Genomic DNA, 18,086 nt, shown 5'->3' on the forward strand with positions numbered 1-18,086 from the left:
TATGGTTTGGATTAAATAATTAATATTTTAAATATTAATACTGCTATTTTGGAAAATAAATGATTTAATTATATTATTTCTAGTTATTGGATTTGGGCATTTTATTGAAAATAATTTGTAAAATTGATGAGCAAATAGTATTTTCTATGTACAAATAGTGTTGGATTTAATTTGGGTTTCAATTACTATATTATCCCTATTTTAAGTGAAATTACCAAAATGCCCCTAACCCTAATTTTCAAAAAAATAAAACCCTAACCCAGTGACCCGTACCCGACCCGGTTCCCTTCACACACACAGCCGCAGCAGTAGACCCCTACCCCTTTCGTCCCTCTTTCCCCCAAAAACAGCAGCAAACATACAAAGCCCTCAAATGGAAACAGAACAGAGAGAGAGGGGCCGAGTTACGGATGAGGAGAGGAGGAGGAAAGCTCGCTGCGCCGCGCGCTGGGCTCCACCATTGCCGCCGCATCACCGCCAGAACCGCGCGAGGGACAGAGGGTAGCTCACCGCGTCGCGCCGCCTCCGCAGTCCATGCCGGCCTGGAACCACCGCTGACGCGTCCTGCTGAGTAGCCGTAGAAGCCTTCCTCGCCGATGCCATGAACTGCGAACAGAGGAGAGAGAGAGGTCGAAACGGAGAGCTAAGCGAGGAAGGGGGTGGTCGTGGGTCGCCGTTGTCGGGGCTTCCGTCATGTCTTGCCGCTCGCCGACGCCGACCGATGGAGGAAGTGCAGCGCCGGCGCGGGTCCATTACCGTTGAACTCGAAGGAGGAGGAAGGCCGCCCAGTCACACCGAGCAGGAGAGACAGAGTTGAGGCGAGCTGGGAGTCTGACCACCAGGCATAGCCAATGTTTGCGTCACTGGCGTCGCCTCCATTGGAACCGCCGTGCCCAGACACGCCGCTGCTGTGCTCCTTGCCGCAGCGCCGCTGCTGTTGCTCACCTTTCGTAGTTGCAGCACCGCGACTGATGAGGGGTCTGCCACCGGTCCGATCTGAGGGGGAGGAGATGCGATCGGAAGAGCAGGCAGGGAGCTATTGCCGCTGCTGCCAGCTCCTGGATGCCATTCAAGCCGCCGCTCCTGCCGCTGTCGCCGGAGAAGTATGCCGGTAAGGGTTTTAATTTGCGGTTTTGGTCATTTTGGATCTTGAGAAGGTTTTAATGCTGCGCGGTTTTTATAGTTGATCCACCAGAGCTTCTGGCCGCCGCCGGAGCTGCTGTTGAGCCGGTTCAAAATCGCAGCTGCTTCGTGTTGAAATTCCGGTAAGAAATTATGTTTCGAAAGCCCTACGTTAGTGTCCCGTACGTGTATTAAAGCCCTTACGGTATTAATGTTCTTAGAGTTTAGTAACTGAGGTTGCTTGTTGTAATTTAGAGCTGTTTATGCTGCTGCGAAAATGTGTGGGGCTGTGCTTTGAAGCTGCCTTTGATTTCGAGTTGAGGTGAAAAGAACTTATGAGGCGTGTGGATTATGGATTTGCGTTTTGAGGTAGGGGCGCTTTCCAAAACTATACTTTATGTATTGGAATTATTACATATGGATACTGATGTGAGAAAATGTGTATTTGGTGATTGTATCGGCCTTATGTATTATTTGATTGTCTCGAAAGCTTATGAATGTTTGTTTGGCTGAATTGTTGTGCAGCTTTGTGAAATGTAATGTTTTAAAGTTGATTCTTTAAAGATTTGAAATATGAGTTTATTCCGTTGAGGATTGGTTTGAATTGAGTCAATTGTTTTGATGATGTGAAAGATAGAATACTCTTTGGAATTCAGCCTGGTTTGCTTTCACTGATTTGGTTTTGATAAATGATTTGTTGCTGAACCGATTCTTTAAAGCTTTGGAAATGAGTTAAATTGATTGATATTGAGTTGATTTCTGAAATAGTTTCTTTGAGATATGCCACTGAGGCGACTGTTGGATTTAGTTTGCTTTTGAATTGATTTCTGGTTTTGGGCTGTTAAAAAGGAATGAAAATCGGTTTAGTTGGGACCCGAACCGGGTGGCAAAAGTCCAAGTTTTAGGGGAGGTGCTGCCGAAATTTCTACAAAATTCTACTCTTGTTTGTAAAGTTATTTAAAAAGGGTTGGATTTGAGAAATTGTATTAATTGATTTATTAAGAGAATATTTATGTTTTCAAGCTTAATTTATTTAATGAACTTTATGCGTTGAGTTCGGCTTATTTAGAAACGAACTATTTGTACAGTTTGAATCACTGAAGGAAAGAATGATGCTCTAATATTGATTTCAATATAAAAAGGAGCTTTTAGTGATTTTAAAGGAATTTAGACTTTTGATTGAGTAATCAAGTTTGAGGCATTTTGGAAGAGCTAGAAAAATGGGTTCCAAAAAGAAACCTGAAAGTGGTTTGATTCAAATGAACCGGTTCCGTTTCAAATGAGTTAATTTTTGGACCGGGTAGGAACTTGTGATTTTGTATGATCGGTTTCATAATAATTCAGTTTTGTTTACTTGAACCGGGAATCTATGATTTTAAAAGTTTCAATGAATTTTAAGGAATTTATATAAGTTGACCTTCCCTAAAGACTTGGGACTCTGGCAAGAAACTTTTGTTATAAAATCCCATTGTTGGATGGGTGATTTTGAATGTTCCCAAAAAGAATCTTTAACTTTCCATGGTTTTGGAAGTTTTGGAAAGAGAATGCCGAGAGTGGCTTTGTTTTAAAAAGGGAACTCACTTTGAGTAAATTTGGCTTATGAGCCTGAGATGATTTGAGAAATGAGATCTTTAAAGCCAAGGCTAAAAAGAGTTGAAATTTGATTTCAAAGTGAAATGGCTTGAGAAAAGTGATTTATGGCTTAAATGCCGGTTTTATGAATTTGATGATGTTGAATGGTGGAAGTGTTGTTTTGTTGTGAGCCGGAATGGCCGTGTATGCTATTGAACTATGGCTGATTGCCGAATGAGTTGTGAGCCGTATGACTGATTATGAATTATGAACTTAAGCCGAAGGGCTGTATTTATTGATAAATTGGCTGGTTCTGAATTGAACCGTGAGCCGGATGGCTGAGATGGATGGTGATCCATGGTTGAGTATAAATGCATGTATGCAATTGAATGAATTGTGAACTTAAGCCGGATGGCTGAGATGAATGTTGTATGCGAGTATGCTTGTGTTTTTTCTCTGGTTGTAAGGGTGACAGGGCACCGATACCCTCTAATGGCGACAGGGCGCAGATACCCTCTAATGGCGACAGGGCGCAGATACCCTCTAATGATAATAAAGCGCAACAGAGAGACTGTGTCCGGGTTAGCTACCGGACACGTCGGGTTGGCTTGGTAACCGACAGATGATATCATCAGCCACTAGGGACAGGCATGCATCATATGCATTTGTGTGACATTGGTTGGGTGTGCATATTATACTTGGTTTGCCTATGTGATTAATTGCTAACTGTTCTACTTGTAATAACTGTTTGTTTGTGCTTGAACTTCCTATTTGTGTTTGCTACTGGGATTCTGTTGGACTGTGGTGATTGGTTGATTGTTGGATTGTTTGGGCCTAGGGCCGTGGTTGGAATGAGATGAACCGATAGTTGATTTCGGTTTTATGTTTCTGATTTGGAATAAAATATGAAAGCCTATTTTGTTTCAGTATAGATAAACCGTTTTGAAAGGCTTTTGAGTTTTTGAGAATTGAATGGTTCCTCTTTCAAAAAAGATTTCCGACTTTACTTCTATTGTAAACCGTTGTTTTTGAAAAGAGGCATAAGACGGTTATGAATCACTGGTGCGGTTATCTTCACGTATCCTATTACAGTAATTCCCAAAAACCCTCTACTGAGAACCCTTTCGAGGATGATGTTCTCACCCCCCCTACATTTTTTCCCTTTCAGGATATGGGCGCAGAAGTTACGAAGAGCTTATTTAATTGTTGTGATGCTCTGTATTATTTTAGCTATGGTTTATTGTACCCTCGCCTTTATCTTGATATAATCTGTAAGAGGGATAGGAATTGTATTGGATTATGGTTGTAATATTACTTATATATATGTATGTATATATATGGATGTACTCTTTATGAGTTTTGTAAGTTGTATGGTATTTATGGATGTATGATATCGGATGAAAGTATTTTTGGATCGGTATTGCGATTTAAAGTTTTAAACAGGCTCATATTTTAGTATTAAATAATATAAAGTCGTCGTAATGTCCGAACTATCAGAGTCGCGCAGCCGGAAGTGTGAGCTTTGGTAGTTAGGGTGTTACATTATGGTATCAGAGCAGTCCTTCCTGTAGAGCCTGAGGAATGGACCGACTATGCTTTAGTTGCATACTCTGAGTGTTTGTCATGTATTAGGTCTTGTCGAATGACGAGAATTAGAGCTTTATGCACATGACAGTCTATTGATTAACGCTGTTAGTCTTGCATTGCATAATTCTTGGTATCAAGTTTGGCCGGCTTAATACTAGTGAATTATGTATATGAAAGCACTGATGGCTTATCATAGATGAAATCCGAGTTTTGAGTAAAGCGAATCGCGGGTTTTGGAAAAGTTGGAAACTATTTCTCGAGGCTATTCAGTTGTGTGTCTTGAATTTTGTTCGAGTCGACCTGTTCTTTTATATCCTAACTTGAAGTTCTTGTTTGCTAGTCCTTTTTGAAAAGTAATTTGATTTTTCAACTCTATTCCTCTATCCATATGCATTCTTGTTTGACCTTAAGTGCATATGCTGGTTTAAGATCCTTGTTGCATCTATCTTCCTCTGTGTGAGTTCTTCTTGATTCAAGTATTCTTTGATATAGTCTTGAACTTGTCTTAATGTGCTGTGACTTTTAACTCTGGGTTCCGAGTTCATTCTTAGAGAACTTGTTGATTCAGTTTTCCTCTTATTTGACAGTGATTACAGCTAATTTTGAGATTTTTATAAAAATTGCTGTTGACTAGATATACACTTATCTATATGTGGAACTTTGGAGATTTCTTATACAGTTTAACAACTATTTATTTCTAATACATCACCTGTACTTTTACTGGTTTGCGGAACTGCATTTACTTCAAATACAATTTGACTTTCTAGTAATTTTACTATAGTGCCAATGCACATCTTCATTTGATTGTGTATTTGGGGTATTTTTCAAAATTCTGGAAAGAAAGGGGATTTCTCGCTTTTATCCCAGTTGAGTTTCATTTGATAAACCTTACTTAATTTATTTTGATTTGACCCTGATTTAGCATACTACATGGTTTATGCCATTGTTGTTCTTTTGAAAATGTTGGACTCATAGCTTTCTTCTTATGAACGGACTCGTTCCTTCTTAAGCTTTTCACCTCTATGAATGTCATACGTGACCCTGTTTTTAACTAATCTTTTACATCTTGTGAACATTACCACTGATCTTGGTTTGTCCTCTCTTGTGAATCTCATCCTTATGTGGGTCAATTTAATTCGTTTCAAAATAGTGCATCGTTTATCCTCTCATTATCTCTACCAGAGTTTTTAGTCAAATATTTATTCTTGAAAAACTACTAATGATTGAGTTGCCTTTTCCTATAACTTTTGTATTCTTTTGGATCAATTGAAAGCTTGTTTGATTTCTCATACCTATTGGATCTTGCTTGAACTACATTGATTTAAGATTCTTTCTTGCATGGCTTGACTCCTTTTAAGTATAATGCTAATTTTCTTGAATATTCTTCTGAGATGGTGATTTCAAGTATACTTTTGGAGTCTTGTTTTGAACTTTTAAGGAAGTTTTGAATTCTCTTTGAAGAAATTCTAAACGGAATTTATTTTCTGTTGCTTGATTGAGATTGAAACCATTGTTCAATTTTTGATAAAATTGTTTTAAAGTTGACATGCGCTATTTTAAATGAGGTTTTGAAAAGTTTCCTTGTTTAATGGAAACCTGTTCGTTTGTAGCGCACCACTTGTTTCCTCTACCAATTTACAAGCAAACTTTTACCTCGGATTTTCTTTTCCAAATAGAGCTTAACTTTCTCTTTCGTCCTTGCTATAAATGTTATACACGCTTGTTTGAATATGGACTTTGGAAATTTTTGAACAAGCATTTGATTTCTCTTCCGAGTTTTATGATTGCTTTTGGTTGAGTTGTGCACCTAATTATCCTTCTAAAATATTTGAGGAGATATTTTAGCCTTTAGCCAAGCTTGTGTGCACCTTGTTTTTTTTTAAATTCTACATGGTCTGTTTCAACATGAAATTGTATTACAGCAAAGCCACGTTTATACTTTTGTTACTCTCTTGAAGAATGTTTATTACTTAACTTTCTTCTAAGCTGCGAAGTGATATTCCTGCAAGTTTTCGATTCTTTTATGAATAATATATTCGGAAGTGTTTTTAATCGTGCTTTTGAAGTTCTGTGAGTTTTGTCTTGGGTTTGAGAGATTCTTCTCTATAAACCTCATATTTCTTCGACTCAGCTTGAATTTGTTTCAAACTAATGCGCTGATTCTCCTTCCTATTGATCCTATTGAATTTCCTTGATCCAAGGATTATCTTGAAGTTGTCAATTGAATTGAGTCTAGCAAACTTCATTGCTTGAGTGTCCTTGTTTATTTGGAATTGGATACATTCTCTCAAATCTTTGAGTATTACCCTTGACAATTGTCTCTCCGTCCTAAATCTGGTATCCTTCTGAGTAGACTCGAGAATTGTTTTGATATCACGTGCGACTTGTAGACATAGTAACGCGATGCATTAGTTCTTTAAGACGTGATGTGTGTATACGGAAGTTGAAGCGGTAGGTGTGCAACGTTATGAGTTGTGGGCGTTTTGTTCCTTGTGAACGGGTTTGCGGTTGTAAGGCTTGTGATCGAGTATGGGATTGTAAAATGCTTGATGGAGTTGGAAAGTTGAAACCTTGAGGTTGATATGAGATTAGTGTGCGAATATTGAGCACATCGTTTTAACTCCATCCTGTTTTATAGCCTTTGATGCTTTGCCCTACTATCACATGATTGACCCATGTTATCTTTTGTATCGAGCCTACCTTGTAATGTTTGCTTTGCAATCACACTCCTACCTTTTGATGACAAGTCATCCTAGCCTATTTTAACTAGTCTTTTTCTTTTGTTTTCATTAGAATTATGCACTTTCTTGAGCTACAAGCAAGCTAATTGAGTAGATTTTCATGTTTCCCTTGATTGAATCAACCATATATGAATTCATGCCATTTCATGAGGTTTTATGCTATATTTGTTGCATATTGTGAAAGAATGAATATCTCATGATTTTGAGCATAGCTTTGATGTGTTTGGTTGATTAATTATAGGTGAAGAAAGCTTGGAGAAGGGTTGAAGCAAGAAGGAATAGCTAGGAGTAAAGAGAAGACAATGGAATAAGTGAAATTGAACCAGGAAGCAAGAAGCTGGACCTAAAGTTAGCATCAAACTTTTGCACAAACTTTTGGTTGAAAAGTTAGCCCCAACGTTAGCCCCCTAACTTGGAGGCTAACGTTGGAACTTGAAAATTCTCCCCTGGGCTCCAAAAGTTTGCGCCAACGTTAGCCCCCTAACTTTGAGGCTAACATTGGCACATGAATTTCTCCCCTGGGCACCAACGTTTGCGCCAACGTTAGACCCCTAACTTGGAGGCTAACGTTGGCACATGAAAATTCAAGGGAGAGGAGCAAAAGTTTGCGCCAACGTTAGCCCCCTAACTTGGTGGCTAACGTTGGCGCCACTAGCACACAAGGGAAGGCCAACGTTCATACCAGCAAGTTTTGTGGGCTGCTATGAAAAGTTGGAGCCAAAGTTAGACCCCTAACTTTAGCTCCAACTTTTGGTCCAACTTTTGCAAAACCCAAACCCGGTTCAATTGGTTCACTTTGGTTCTTCTTCAAACTTCAAGAGCAATCAACCAAGGCCTCTTTCAACCTAATTCCACCAAGAGCAAAGGCCCAACTCAAGGCTTGAAGATCATTTGAAGAAAGTGTATAAATAGGATAGAATTCAAGTTCTTCAGAGAGCTTTCCTTTTGGAATTTTCATAATAGTTTTCGGAGAGCTTTTGATATTGAGTGAACTTTAATTTCTTTGTCTTGGGGAAGGAGAATTCACTTCTCTTCCTCTCAGTTTTATTGCTTTCAATTTCAATTACACTTGTCTTGGATCTTGGATTGGAGAATTGAAGAAATTCTGTTTCAATCTCAATCTTGGATCTCTGTTTCTTTACTGCTAATTGAATTTCATTTCCGGTTAATTGCTCTTCATCTATTTTCCTTGCAATTTACAATTTCCTTGCAATTGTTCTTGTTGGATCTAGGAAGGCATTGAGATCTAGACTTGGTTTTCTAGTCTCTGGGTCCTGAGATCTGAATTTCCCATTTCACTTCTCTGTTTACTGCTTTCTATGTTCATTTACTTTTCTGCTTCATATCCGGTTCAATCCCAATTCCCTTTCCCTCTTCTGTTTAATGCAATTCAACTTTTCCTTGTTTAAATTCTGCAAATCCATTCCCCAATTCCCTTTACAATTCCAGCTGTTTACATTTCTTGCACTTTAAGATTCCGAAATTTACATTCCTTGCATTCTAAGTTTCTGTTATTTAATTTCTTGTTCTTTAAGATTCAGCAATTTAATTCATGTTCTCTTTAATTCCATGCAATTTAATTTCTGCAAATCACAAAACACTCAACCAAATCTTGATTCGCTTGACTAAATCAACCACTAAGCTAAAATTGCTCAATCCTTCAATCCCTGTGGGATCGACCTCACTCCCGTGAGTTTTTATTACTTGATACGACCCGGTACACTTGCCGGTTAGATTTGTGTGTTTTGGGAGAAATTCATTTTTCCTCCAAAATACTCATCACCTTTACACCCTTAAGCATATGACGATTAAAAGTATTTGAAAATCATATATATATGATTATATTTTGAGATATTTTTGCTTCTTCCTTAAATGTGTTCAAGGGTGAACTGTTATGGAATTTCTTTTATTTTGTATCAATTTTCGAGGGCAAAAATTTTTATAAGGTGGGTAGGATGTAAGATCCAGAACTTTTGAAAAGTCTTATTATGATCAAGTCTCAAATCATATAGTTATTTATAGCCTTAATTTCAGAAATTATTTTATTAAAGGTAATTAAGGCAAGTTTTGATTTATTAGATTTGAGATGAGTTATGATTATTATCCAATTTTATAGGATGTTTGGATTATTTTCTATATTTGAATTATAAAATTGGTAGTTGTGAAATAATAAGGATTTTTATATGGTTTGGATTAAATAATTAATATTTTAAATATTAATACTGCTATTTTGGAAAATAAATGATTTAATTATATTATTTCTAGTTATTGGATTTGGGCATTTTATTGAAAATAATTTGTAAAATTGATGAGCAAATAGTATTTTCTATGTACAAATAGTGTTGGATTTAATTTGGGTTTCAATTACTATATTATCCCTATTTTAAGTGAAATTACCAAAATGCCCCTAACCCTAATTTTCAAAAAAATAAAACCCTAACCCAGTGACCCGTACCCGACCTGGTTCCCTTCACACACACAGCCGCAGCAGTAGACCCCTACCCCTTTCGTCCCTCTTTCCCCCAAAAACAGCAGCAAACATACAAAGCCCTCAAATGGAAACAGAACAGAGAGAGAGGGGCTGAGTTACGGATGAGGAGAGGAGGAGGAAAGCTCGCTGCGCCGCACGCTGGGCTCCACCATTGCCGCCGCATCACCGCCAGAACCGCGCGAGGGACAGAGGGCAGCTCACCGCGTCGCGCCGCCTCCGCAGTCCATGTCGGCCTGGAACCACCGCTGACGCGTCCTGCTGAGTAGCCGTAGAAGCCTTCCTCGCCGATGCCATGAACTGCGAACAGAGGAGAGAGAGAGGTCGAAACGGAGAGCTAAGCGAGGAAGGGGGTGGTCGTGGGTCGCCGTTGTCGGGGCTTCCGTCATGTCTTGCCGCTCGCCGACGCCGACCGATGGAGGAAGTGCAGCGCCGCCGCGGGTCCATTACCGTTGAACTCGAAGGAGGAGGAAGGCCGCCCAGTCACACCGAGCAGGAGAGACAGAGTTGAGGCGAGCTGGGAGTCTGACCACCAGGCATAGCCAATGTTTGCGTCACCGGCGTCGCCTCCATTGGAACCGCCGCGCCCAGACACGCCGCTGCTGTGCTCCTTGCCGCAGCGCCGCTGCTGTTGCTCACCTTTCGTAGTTGCAGCACCGCCACTGATGAGGGGTCTGCCACCGGTCCGATCTGAGGGGGAGGAGATGCGATCGGAAGAGCAGGCAGGGAGCTATTGCCGCTGCTGCCAGCTCCTGGATGCCATTCAAGCCGCCGCTCCTGCCGCCGTCGCCGGAGAAGTATGCCGGTAAGGGTTTTAATTTGCGGTTTTGGTCATTTTGGATCTTGAGAAGGTTTTAATGCTGCGCGGTTTTTATAGTTGATCCACCAGAGCTTCTGGCCGCCGCCGGAGCTGCTGTTGGGCCGGTTCAAAATCGCAGCTACTTCGTGTTGAAATTCCGGTAAGAAATTATGTTTCGAAAGCCCTACGTTAGTGTCCCGTACGTGTATTAAAGCCCTTACGGTATTAATGTTCTTAGAGTTTAGTAACTGAGGTTGCTTGTTGTAATTTAGAGCTGTTTATGCTGCTGCGAAAATGTGTGGGGCTGTGCTTTGAAGCTGCCTTTGATTTCGAGTTGAGGTGAAAAGAACTTATGAGGCGTGTGGATTATGGATTTGCGTTTTGAGGTAGGGGCGCTTTCCAAAACTATACTTTATGTATTGGAATTATTACATATGGATACTGATGTGAGAAAATGTGTATTTGGTGATTGTATCGGCCTTATGTATTATTTGATTGTCTCGAAAGCTTATGAATGTTTGTTTGGCTGAATTGTTGTGCAGCTTTGTGAAATGTAATGTTTTAAAGTTGATTCTTTAAAGATTTGAAATATGAGTTTATTCCGTTGAGGATTGGTTTGAATTGAGTCAATTGTTTTGATGATGTGAAAGATAGAATACTCTTTGGAATTCAGCCTGGTTTGCTTTCACTGATTTGGTTTTGATAAATGATTTGTTGCTGAACCGATTCTTTAAAGCTTTGGAAATGAGTTAAATTGATTGATATTGAGTTGATTTCTAAAATAGTTTCTTTGAGATATGCCACTGAGGCGACTGTTGGATTTAGTTTGCTTTTGAATTGATTTCTGGTTTTGGGCTGTTAAAAAGGAATGAGAATCGGTTTAGTTGGGACCCGAACCGGGTGGCAAAAGTCCAAGTTTTAGGGGAGGTGCTGCCGAAATTTCTACAAAATTCTACTCTTGTTTGTAAAGTTATTTAAAAAGGGTTGGATTTGAGAAATTGTATTAATTGATTTATTAAGAGAATATTTATGTTTTCAAGCTTAATTTATTTAATGAACTTTATGCGTTGAGTTCGGCTTATTTAGAAATGAACTATTTGTACAGTTTGAATCACTGAAGGAAAGAATGATGCTCTAATATTGATTTCAATATAAAAAGGAGCTTTTAGTGATTTTAAAGGAATTTAGACTTTTGATTGAGTAATCAAGTTTGAGGCATTTTGGAAGAGCTAGAAAAATGGGTTCCAAAAAGAAACCTGAAAGTGGTTTGATTCAAATGAACCGGTTCCGTTTCAAATGAGTTGATTTTTGGACCGGGTTGGAACTTGTGATTTTGTATGATCGGTTTCATAATAATTCAGTTTTGTTTACTTGAACCGGGAATCTATGATTTTAAAAGTTTCAATGAATTTTAAGGAATTTATATAAGTTGACCTTCCCTAAAGACTTGGGACTCTGGCAAGAAACTTTTGTTATAAAATCCCATTGTTGGATGGGTGATTTTGAATGTTCCCAAAAAGAATCTTTAACTTTCCATGGTTTTGGAAGTTTTGGAAAGAGAATGCCGAGAGTGGCTTTGTTTTAAAAAGGGAACTCACTTTGAGTAAATTTGGCTTATGAGCCTGAGATGATTTGAGAAATGAGATCTTTAAAGCCAAGGCTAAAAAGAGTTGAAATTTGATTTCAAAGTGAAATGGCTTGAGAAAAGTGATTTATGGCTTAAATGCCGGTTTTATGAATTTGATGATGTTGAATGGTGGAAGTGTTGTTTTGTTGTGAGCCGGAATGGCCGTGTATGCTATTGAACTATGGCTGATTGCCGAATGAGTTGTGAGCCGTATGACTGATTATGAATTATGAACTTAAGCCGAAGGGCTGTATTTATTGATAAATTGGCTGGTTCTGAATTGAACCGTGAGCCGGATGGCTGAGATGGATGGTGATCCATGGTTGAGTATAAATGCATGTATGCAATTGAATGAATTGTGAACTTAAGCCGGATGGCTGAGATGAATGTTGTATGCGAGTATGCTTGTGTTTTCTCTCTGGTTGTAAGGGTGACAGGGCACCGATACCCTCTAATGGCGACAGGGCGCAGATACCCTCTAATGGCGACAGGGCGCAGATACCCTCTAATGATAATAAAGCGCAACAGAGAGACTGTGTCCGGGTTAGCTACCGGACACGTCGGGTTGGCTTGGTAACCGACAGATGATATCATCAGCCACTAGGGACAGGCATGCATCATATGCATTTGTGTGACATTGGTTGGGTGTGCATATTATACTTGGTTTGCCTATGTGATTAATTGCTAACTGTTCTACTCGTAATAACTGTTTGTTTGTGCTTGAACTTCCTATTTGTGTTTGCTACTGGGATTCTGTTGGACTGTGGTGATTGGTTGATTGTTGGATTGTTTGGGCCTAGGGCCGTGGTTGGAATGAGATGAACCGATGGTTGATTTCGGTTTTATGTTTCTGATTTGGAATAAAATATGAAAGCCTATTTTGTTTCAGTATAGATAAACCGTTTTGATAGGCTTTTGAGTTTTTGAGAATTGAATGGTTCCTCTTTCAAAAAAGATTTCCGACTTTACTTCTATTGTAAACCGTTGTTTTTGAAAAGAGGCATAAGACGGTTATGAATCACTGGTGCGGTTATCTTCACGTATCCTATTACAGTAATTCCCAAAAACCCTCTACTGAGAACCCTTTCGAGGATGATGTTCTCACCCCCCCTACATTTTTTCCCTTTCAGGATATGGGCGCAGAAGTTACGAAGAGCTTATTTAATTGTTGTGATGCTCTGTATTATTTTAGCTATGGTTTATTGTACCCTCGCCTTTATCTTGATATAATCTGTAAGAGGGATAGGAATTGTATTGGATTATGGTTGTAATATTACTTATATATATGTATGTATATATATGGATGTACTCTTTATGAGTTTTGTAAGTTGTATGGTATTTATGGATGTATGATATCGGATGAAAGTATTTTTGGATCGGTATTGCGATTTAAAGTTTTAAACAGGCTCATATTTTAGTATTAAATAATATAAAGTCGTCGTAATGTCCGAACTATCAGAGTCGCGCAGCCGGAAGTGTGAGCTTTGGTAGTTAGGGTGTTACAATGGCAACAATATTAATACAGAAAAGTGCACCTAATGAGAAGAGAAGTACTAAAAATTAAATAATGAAATAAAAAAAATTTATAACAGAATAATGAGATCAACTGTTGGTATAAAGTACTCACATAAAGAATATAATAAAACGATAAGATCGATAAAAAATTATTTATCACCCCTAATTATTTTTTTCCTCCTTTCATACATGGCGTCGAAAATCAACATTTGGCATAGTTATTATCTAGTTTAAAAAATCACAAAAGCTCATCCAAATAATTGTTACATACAGAGAAGCACATCTAGAATTGGAAAGAGAAATAAGAAAAATTGAAAATGATAAAATTAATTAAAAAGATAAATGATTGGAATAAAGAATTGAAGAAGAGGGTACGGTTCCTACAACTATTAGTGAAATACAGAATAAAAATGAGTTAGATGAACATGTGTTGCTGTTAATGGTGAAAGTTCTTTTATTTAAAGTAACTGACGCATGTACGAGAGAATCTCTGTTATTAAGGACAATATTGAAAAGTAAATTTGGATAGGAAAACTCCGTATCGGCATTATATATTGTTATAGATTATAGATACTGTAATGTATTCTTGTTTTTTTTTTTTTTGTGTTTACGTTGATAATAAAAAGAATTAATCTTTATAATAAAAAGAATTAATCTTTATTTATCCAATGCTTTTTTAATCACAGAAGATAAAAAATAATAGCTCTTGTAACTTTTTTAACCGTTATGTATAAATTCATTATATTATATATTGGTACAGATTTGATTAATGCGTACACTTTTATATGTAATTTTTTTAAAAAATAAATATTGAACATAAAAAATATGTAAACCATGTGTTGTAGATTTAATTATTCCAATGACTTTAGTTAATAATGATTTATTTTTCTTTATAATTTAAATACTATTGTCCCATTGAAATAACTGTTAATAAAATAATTATATTTTATATACTATCAGTTATTGTAATATAATGATATATTGATCACTTATATACTATTGTATTATGAGCTATTATGTATGAAAAATACTAATAATAAATAATAAATAATTAATATTTTGTTGACGTAATTTTATTTACAGGAGAGAAAGAATTGGATACTAAACCTATGTATCTCCATTATATATTGATATAGATATTATTTAAATATTTAATTATTAATTATTGTATCTTATTAATTCGATAAATGTGTAATTATAATTTATTTTATTGTATTGTACTGTGAGTTAGTTAAAATGTAGAAGTTGTTTAAATATAATTATTGAAGTTAAGCAAGTAATAAGTAATTAATTAAGTGAGGTATATTATTATATTATTATTGTACTTGTCATGGTTCTGAAAACCGAACCGGATTGGCCGGTTCAACCGGATTAACCGGGAACCAGTCACCTAGCCGGTCCGGGTAAGGTCAGAAACCATTTGGCAAAAAACCGGTCAAAAAACCGGTCGAACCGGCGATTAATCGGTGAACTGGAAGAACCGTCCGATTTTTTTACGGTTTTTGGTTTGAAAATAAAAATGCTAAACAGCGTCGTTTTGGGAGTTTAAAAAAAAAAGGGGGTTAAACGCCTAAACGAGTAAACGAAGCCCTAAATCCCTAATGTTCACAGAAATCACCCAGATCCCAGAACTCCAGAAGCCAGAAGAGAAGAAGAATCACTGAAAAAGTAGTTCACACCCACAGTTCCACCGCCATCGCCACCGCATCCCGCAGCGACAGCAGCGACGGCGTTGAGCACGGCAACCACCACCGCGTCCTGTTTCGTCGCTGAACTCGCCCCCTGTTGCGTCGTCGCCGAGCTCGCCTCCTGTTGCGTCGTCGCCGAGCTCGCCTCCTCTTCCGTCGTCGCCGTTACTCGCTGCCGGTGATACTCTGTTATTCACTTGTTCTATTTTTCCTCCTTGCTGCTTCATGATTTGTGGTTTTTGATTTGCTGAGGTTATTTGAATTTTTTTGCTGCTTCATGGTTTTGTGGTTTTTGATTTGCTGAGGTTATTTGAATTTGTTTGCTGCTTCATGGTTTTGGGTTTTGATTTTCTGAGGTTATTTGAATTTGTTTGCTGCTTCATAGTTTTGTGGTTTTTGATTTGCTGAGGTTATTTGAATTTGTTTGCTGCTTCAAGGTTTTGGGTTTTGATTTTCTGAGGTTATTTGAATTTGTTTGCTGCTTCATGGTTTTGTGGTTTTTGATTTGCTGAGGTTATTTGAATTTGTTTGCTGCTTCATGATTTTGGTTGCTGAATTATTTATTTGTTCATGGTTTTCTGAAGTTATTTTCTGGCCTTTGATTTTCTGATTGTTACAGATGGAACAATCACAAAGTAACCCACAGCCACAAGATAATGCTGAGAAGTGATTGAGCAATCTGGAGCAGTTCTTGCAGGCGATCACGCCCTCTGTGCCTGCTCAGTATCTTTCTATAGTTAGTTTTCAGTAACTAGCTGGCAAGTTTTGGCTGGAATTTTTAATAGTTGTGGCTGGGTTAGGGAAGAAATCGTTTCTTTAACTAAGTTATGTAATTTATTGTAGTATTGTCATTGTTTGTAACGGATAGATTTAATGGCTGGTGTGACAATAAGGAGTAACATTTTGAAGGTCTGAATAGGATCAATGAATAGAAAGGAGAAGTGAGTTTCTCATCCATAAAGAAGTAAGCTAGTAAATGATTATTTGGTATTTGATTATTGACAGATTTCCATTGTTTACAAGTCATATGACAGATTTCCTTTATTTTAATGTGGTTTACGGATTTGATTCTCCTTCATTGTTTTTGTTTTTATCCATTTGCTTGTCTTTCCTCTTTTGATTGTGAATTGAATATTGCAGAGGATCATGATGAGAGTATACCCTTGTATTAAACAGGAATGAGAGTGTTGTTCAATATTAAGTTTTCTATTTTTCTAGAATTAAACATGATCATGATGGATTGAAATTTTTATTGAATTTGTATATTTAAAATTGTATATTGAATTTTCAATAATTATATTATATATTTAATGAAACCGGTTCAACTCCGGTTGGACCCCGGTTGAACCATTGAACCATTAAACCTGTCACCTGACCGGTTCAATGACCGGTCCGGTTCTCGCAACCTTGGTACTTGTTGTTATTGTTATTATCGTTAGTATTATTATTATTATTGCTGTTTAGTTTACTTTAGCCTGGTTTAGGAAATTACTAACAGTAAATAGTAATTCTAAAAATGAACTTAATGTATGAATTAAAAAAAAATTTGCGGTATAATAATAATAATAATAATAATAATAATAATAATAATAATAATAATAATAATAATAATAATAATGGTTATATGTATGAGAATGAAAAAATGTTAAATACTATTAATTAATTAATGATGGTTATATTTGATTAATGTGACATATATCTATATTTTGCAGGGTTTACGGATGTTAATATGTGATCATTATCTGTTACCGGATCCGTACAATCCAATTGTGGAGAGATATTTATAGGAGACTAGGTTTTATCACGTTTCTCAGATTGGAGTAGTCCAATGTCAGTCGGCATTGATTAATACTCTGATTGAGAGATGGCGGCCCGAGACTCACACATTTTTTTCTAGTTGGTGAATGTGCTGTGACATTGGAGGATGTGGCGATCATTCTTGGTCTACCGACAGATGGTCTTCCAGTTATAGGACCGACCCTGAGTAGTTATGAGGCCTTAGAGGTCGAATACTTGCATCATTTTGGTGTTGCACCTAGGAAGACTGATTGTCGGGGAAGCTTCATAAATTTGACCTGGTTTCGGAGATTGAAGGATCATTTATTCTTGGATAATGAAATTCAGATTCCAAGGTACGTAAAGTGCCACATAATGTTATTATTTGGCACCATTCTGTTTGGGGAGAAGTCTTGGGCATCGGTGCACTGAAAATTTATGTCGTTGCTCCATAACTTTGGCGGGATCATACAATTTAGTTGGGGTTCGGCATGTCTGGCACAGTTGTATAGAGCATTGTGTAGGGCCACTCGTGTCGACTGCAGGGAGATCGATGGTCCACTGACCCTTCTGATGACTTGGGCTTGGATCCGTTTACCATTTCTTTCGTCGATTCCTGACAATCCTCGAGTCTTTCCGATTGCAAACAGGTAAAAATAGTCATCATCTGATTTGAATAAGTGTAGCACATTTTACTTGAGATTTACAATGTATATAACGGATTGTTTGACATCAGTTGGCGTAATTGGGAGCGTGATTATCGGCCTTACAGATACAATTCTCTTGCTCACTTTAGGAGGTCGTTGGACGATCTACAAGAAGGACAAGTATGTTGTATGCAATGTATTATATTTTTATGTTTAGTCGTATTATTATCTGGTTTGTAATCATCTGTTAATTTTAATGTGTTCAGTTTGTTTGGGAGGCCTATGGAGTTGATCGCATTGAGGTAGGCGTGATTCCTGCTGACATCCGCCAGCACTCGGTTATTTGGAGTGCAACGGTGCCGCTAATATCTTTTGAATTCATTGAGTGGCATGCGTCTAATAGGGTGAGTAGACAATTTGGGTTGAGTCAGGGCATCCCTCATCAAGAGCAGGATCTAGGTGTATCACACGGCGAGGTACTGACTGGACCTAAGAATCAAGATTGGTCCGATGTGCACTCATTC

The 18,086-nt window shown here is 37.8% G+C and overlaps 3 long non-coding RNA genes across 4 annotated transcripts; all 3 read left to right on the forward strand.

The window, feature by feature from the left end:
* Positions 1–280: 280 nt before the first annotated feature.
* Positions 281–4,108, forward strand: LOC140180945 (uncharacterized). Of its 2 annotated transcripts, XR_011875192.1 has the most exons (4): positions 281–1,111; positions 1,184–1,265; positions 1,378–1,491; positions 3,863–4,108. It is a non-coding gene; the product is annotated as an uncharacterized lncRNA (long non-coding RNA). The 2 variants fall into 2 exon arrangements; XR_011875191.1 differs by lacking the exons at positions 281–1,111; positions 1,184–1,265 and having other exon boundaries at positions 1,362–1,491.
* Positions 4,109–9,475: 5,367 nt separating this feature from the next.
* On the forward strand, positions 9,476–13,263 carry LOC112765500 (uncharacterized). Its single transcript, XR_003183798.2, has 4 exons — positions 9,476–10,315; positions 10,388–10,469; positions 10,582–10,695; positions 13,067–13,263. It is a non-coding gene; the product is annotated as an uncharacterized lncRNA (long non-coding RNA).
* A 1,841-nt stretch (positions 13,264–15,104) lies between these two features.
* LOC140180946 (uncharacterized) lies at positions 15,105–16,217 on the forward strand. The gene is made up of 2 exons (XR_011875193.1): positions 15,105–15,599; positions 15,653–16,217. It is a non-coding gene; the product is annotated as an uncharacterized lncRNA (long non-coding RNA).
* Positions 16,218–18,086: the final 1,869 nt, after the last annotated feature.

This window comes from Arachis hypogaea, chromosome 17 (assembly GCF_003086295.3).
Source record: "Arachis hypogaea cultivar Tifrunner chromosome 17, arahy.Tifrunner.gnm2.J5K5, whole genome shotgun sequence".
In the NCBI taxonomy this organism is placed as follows: domain Eukaryota; kingdom Viridiplantae; phylum Streptophyta; class Magnoliopsida; order Fabales; family Fabaceae; genus Arachis; species Arachis hypogaea.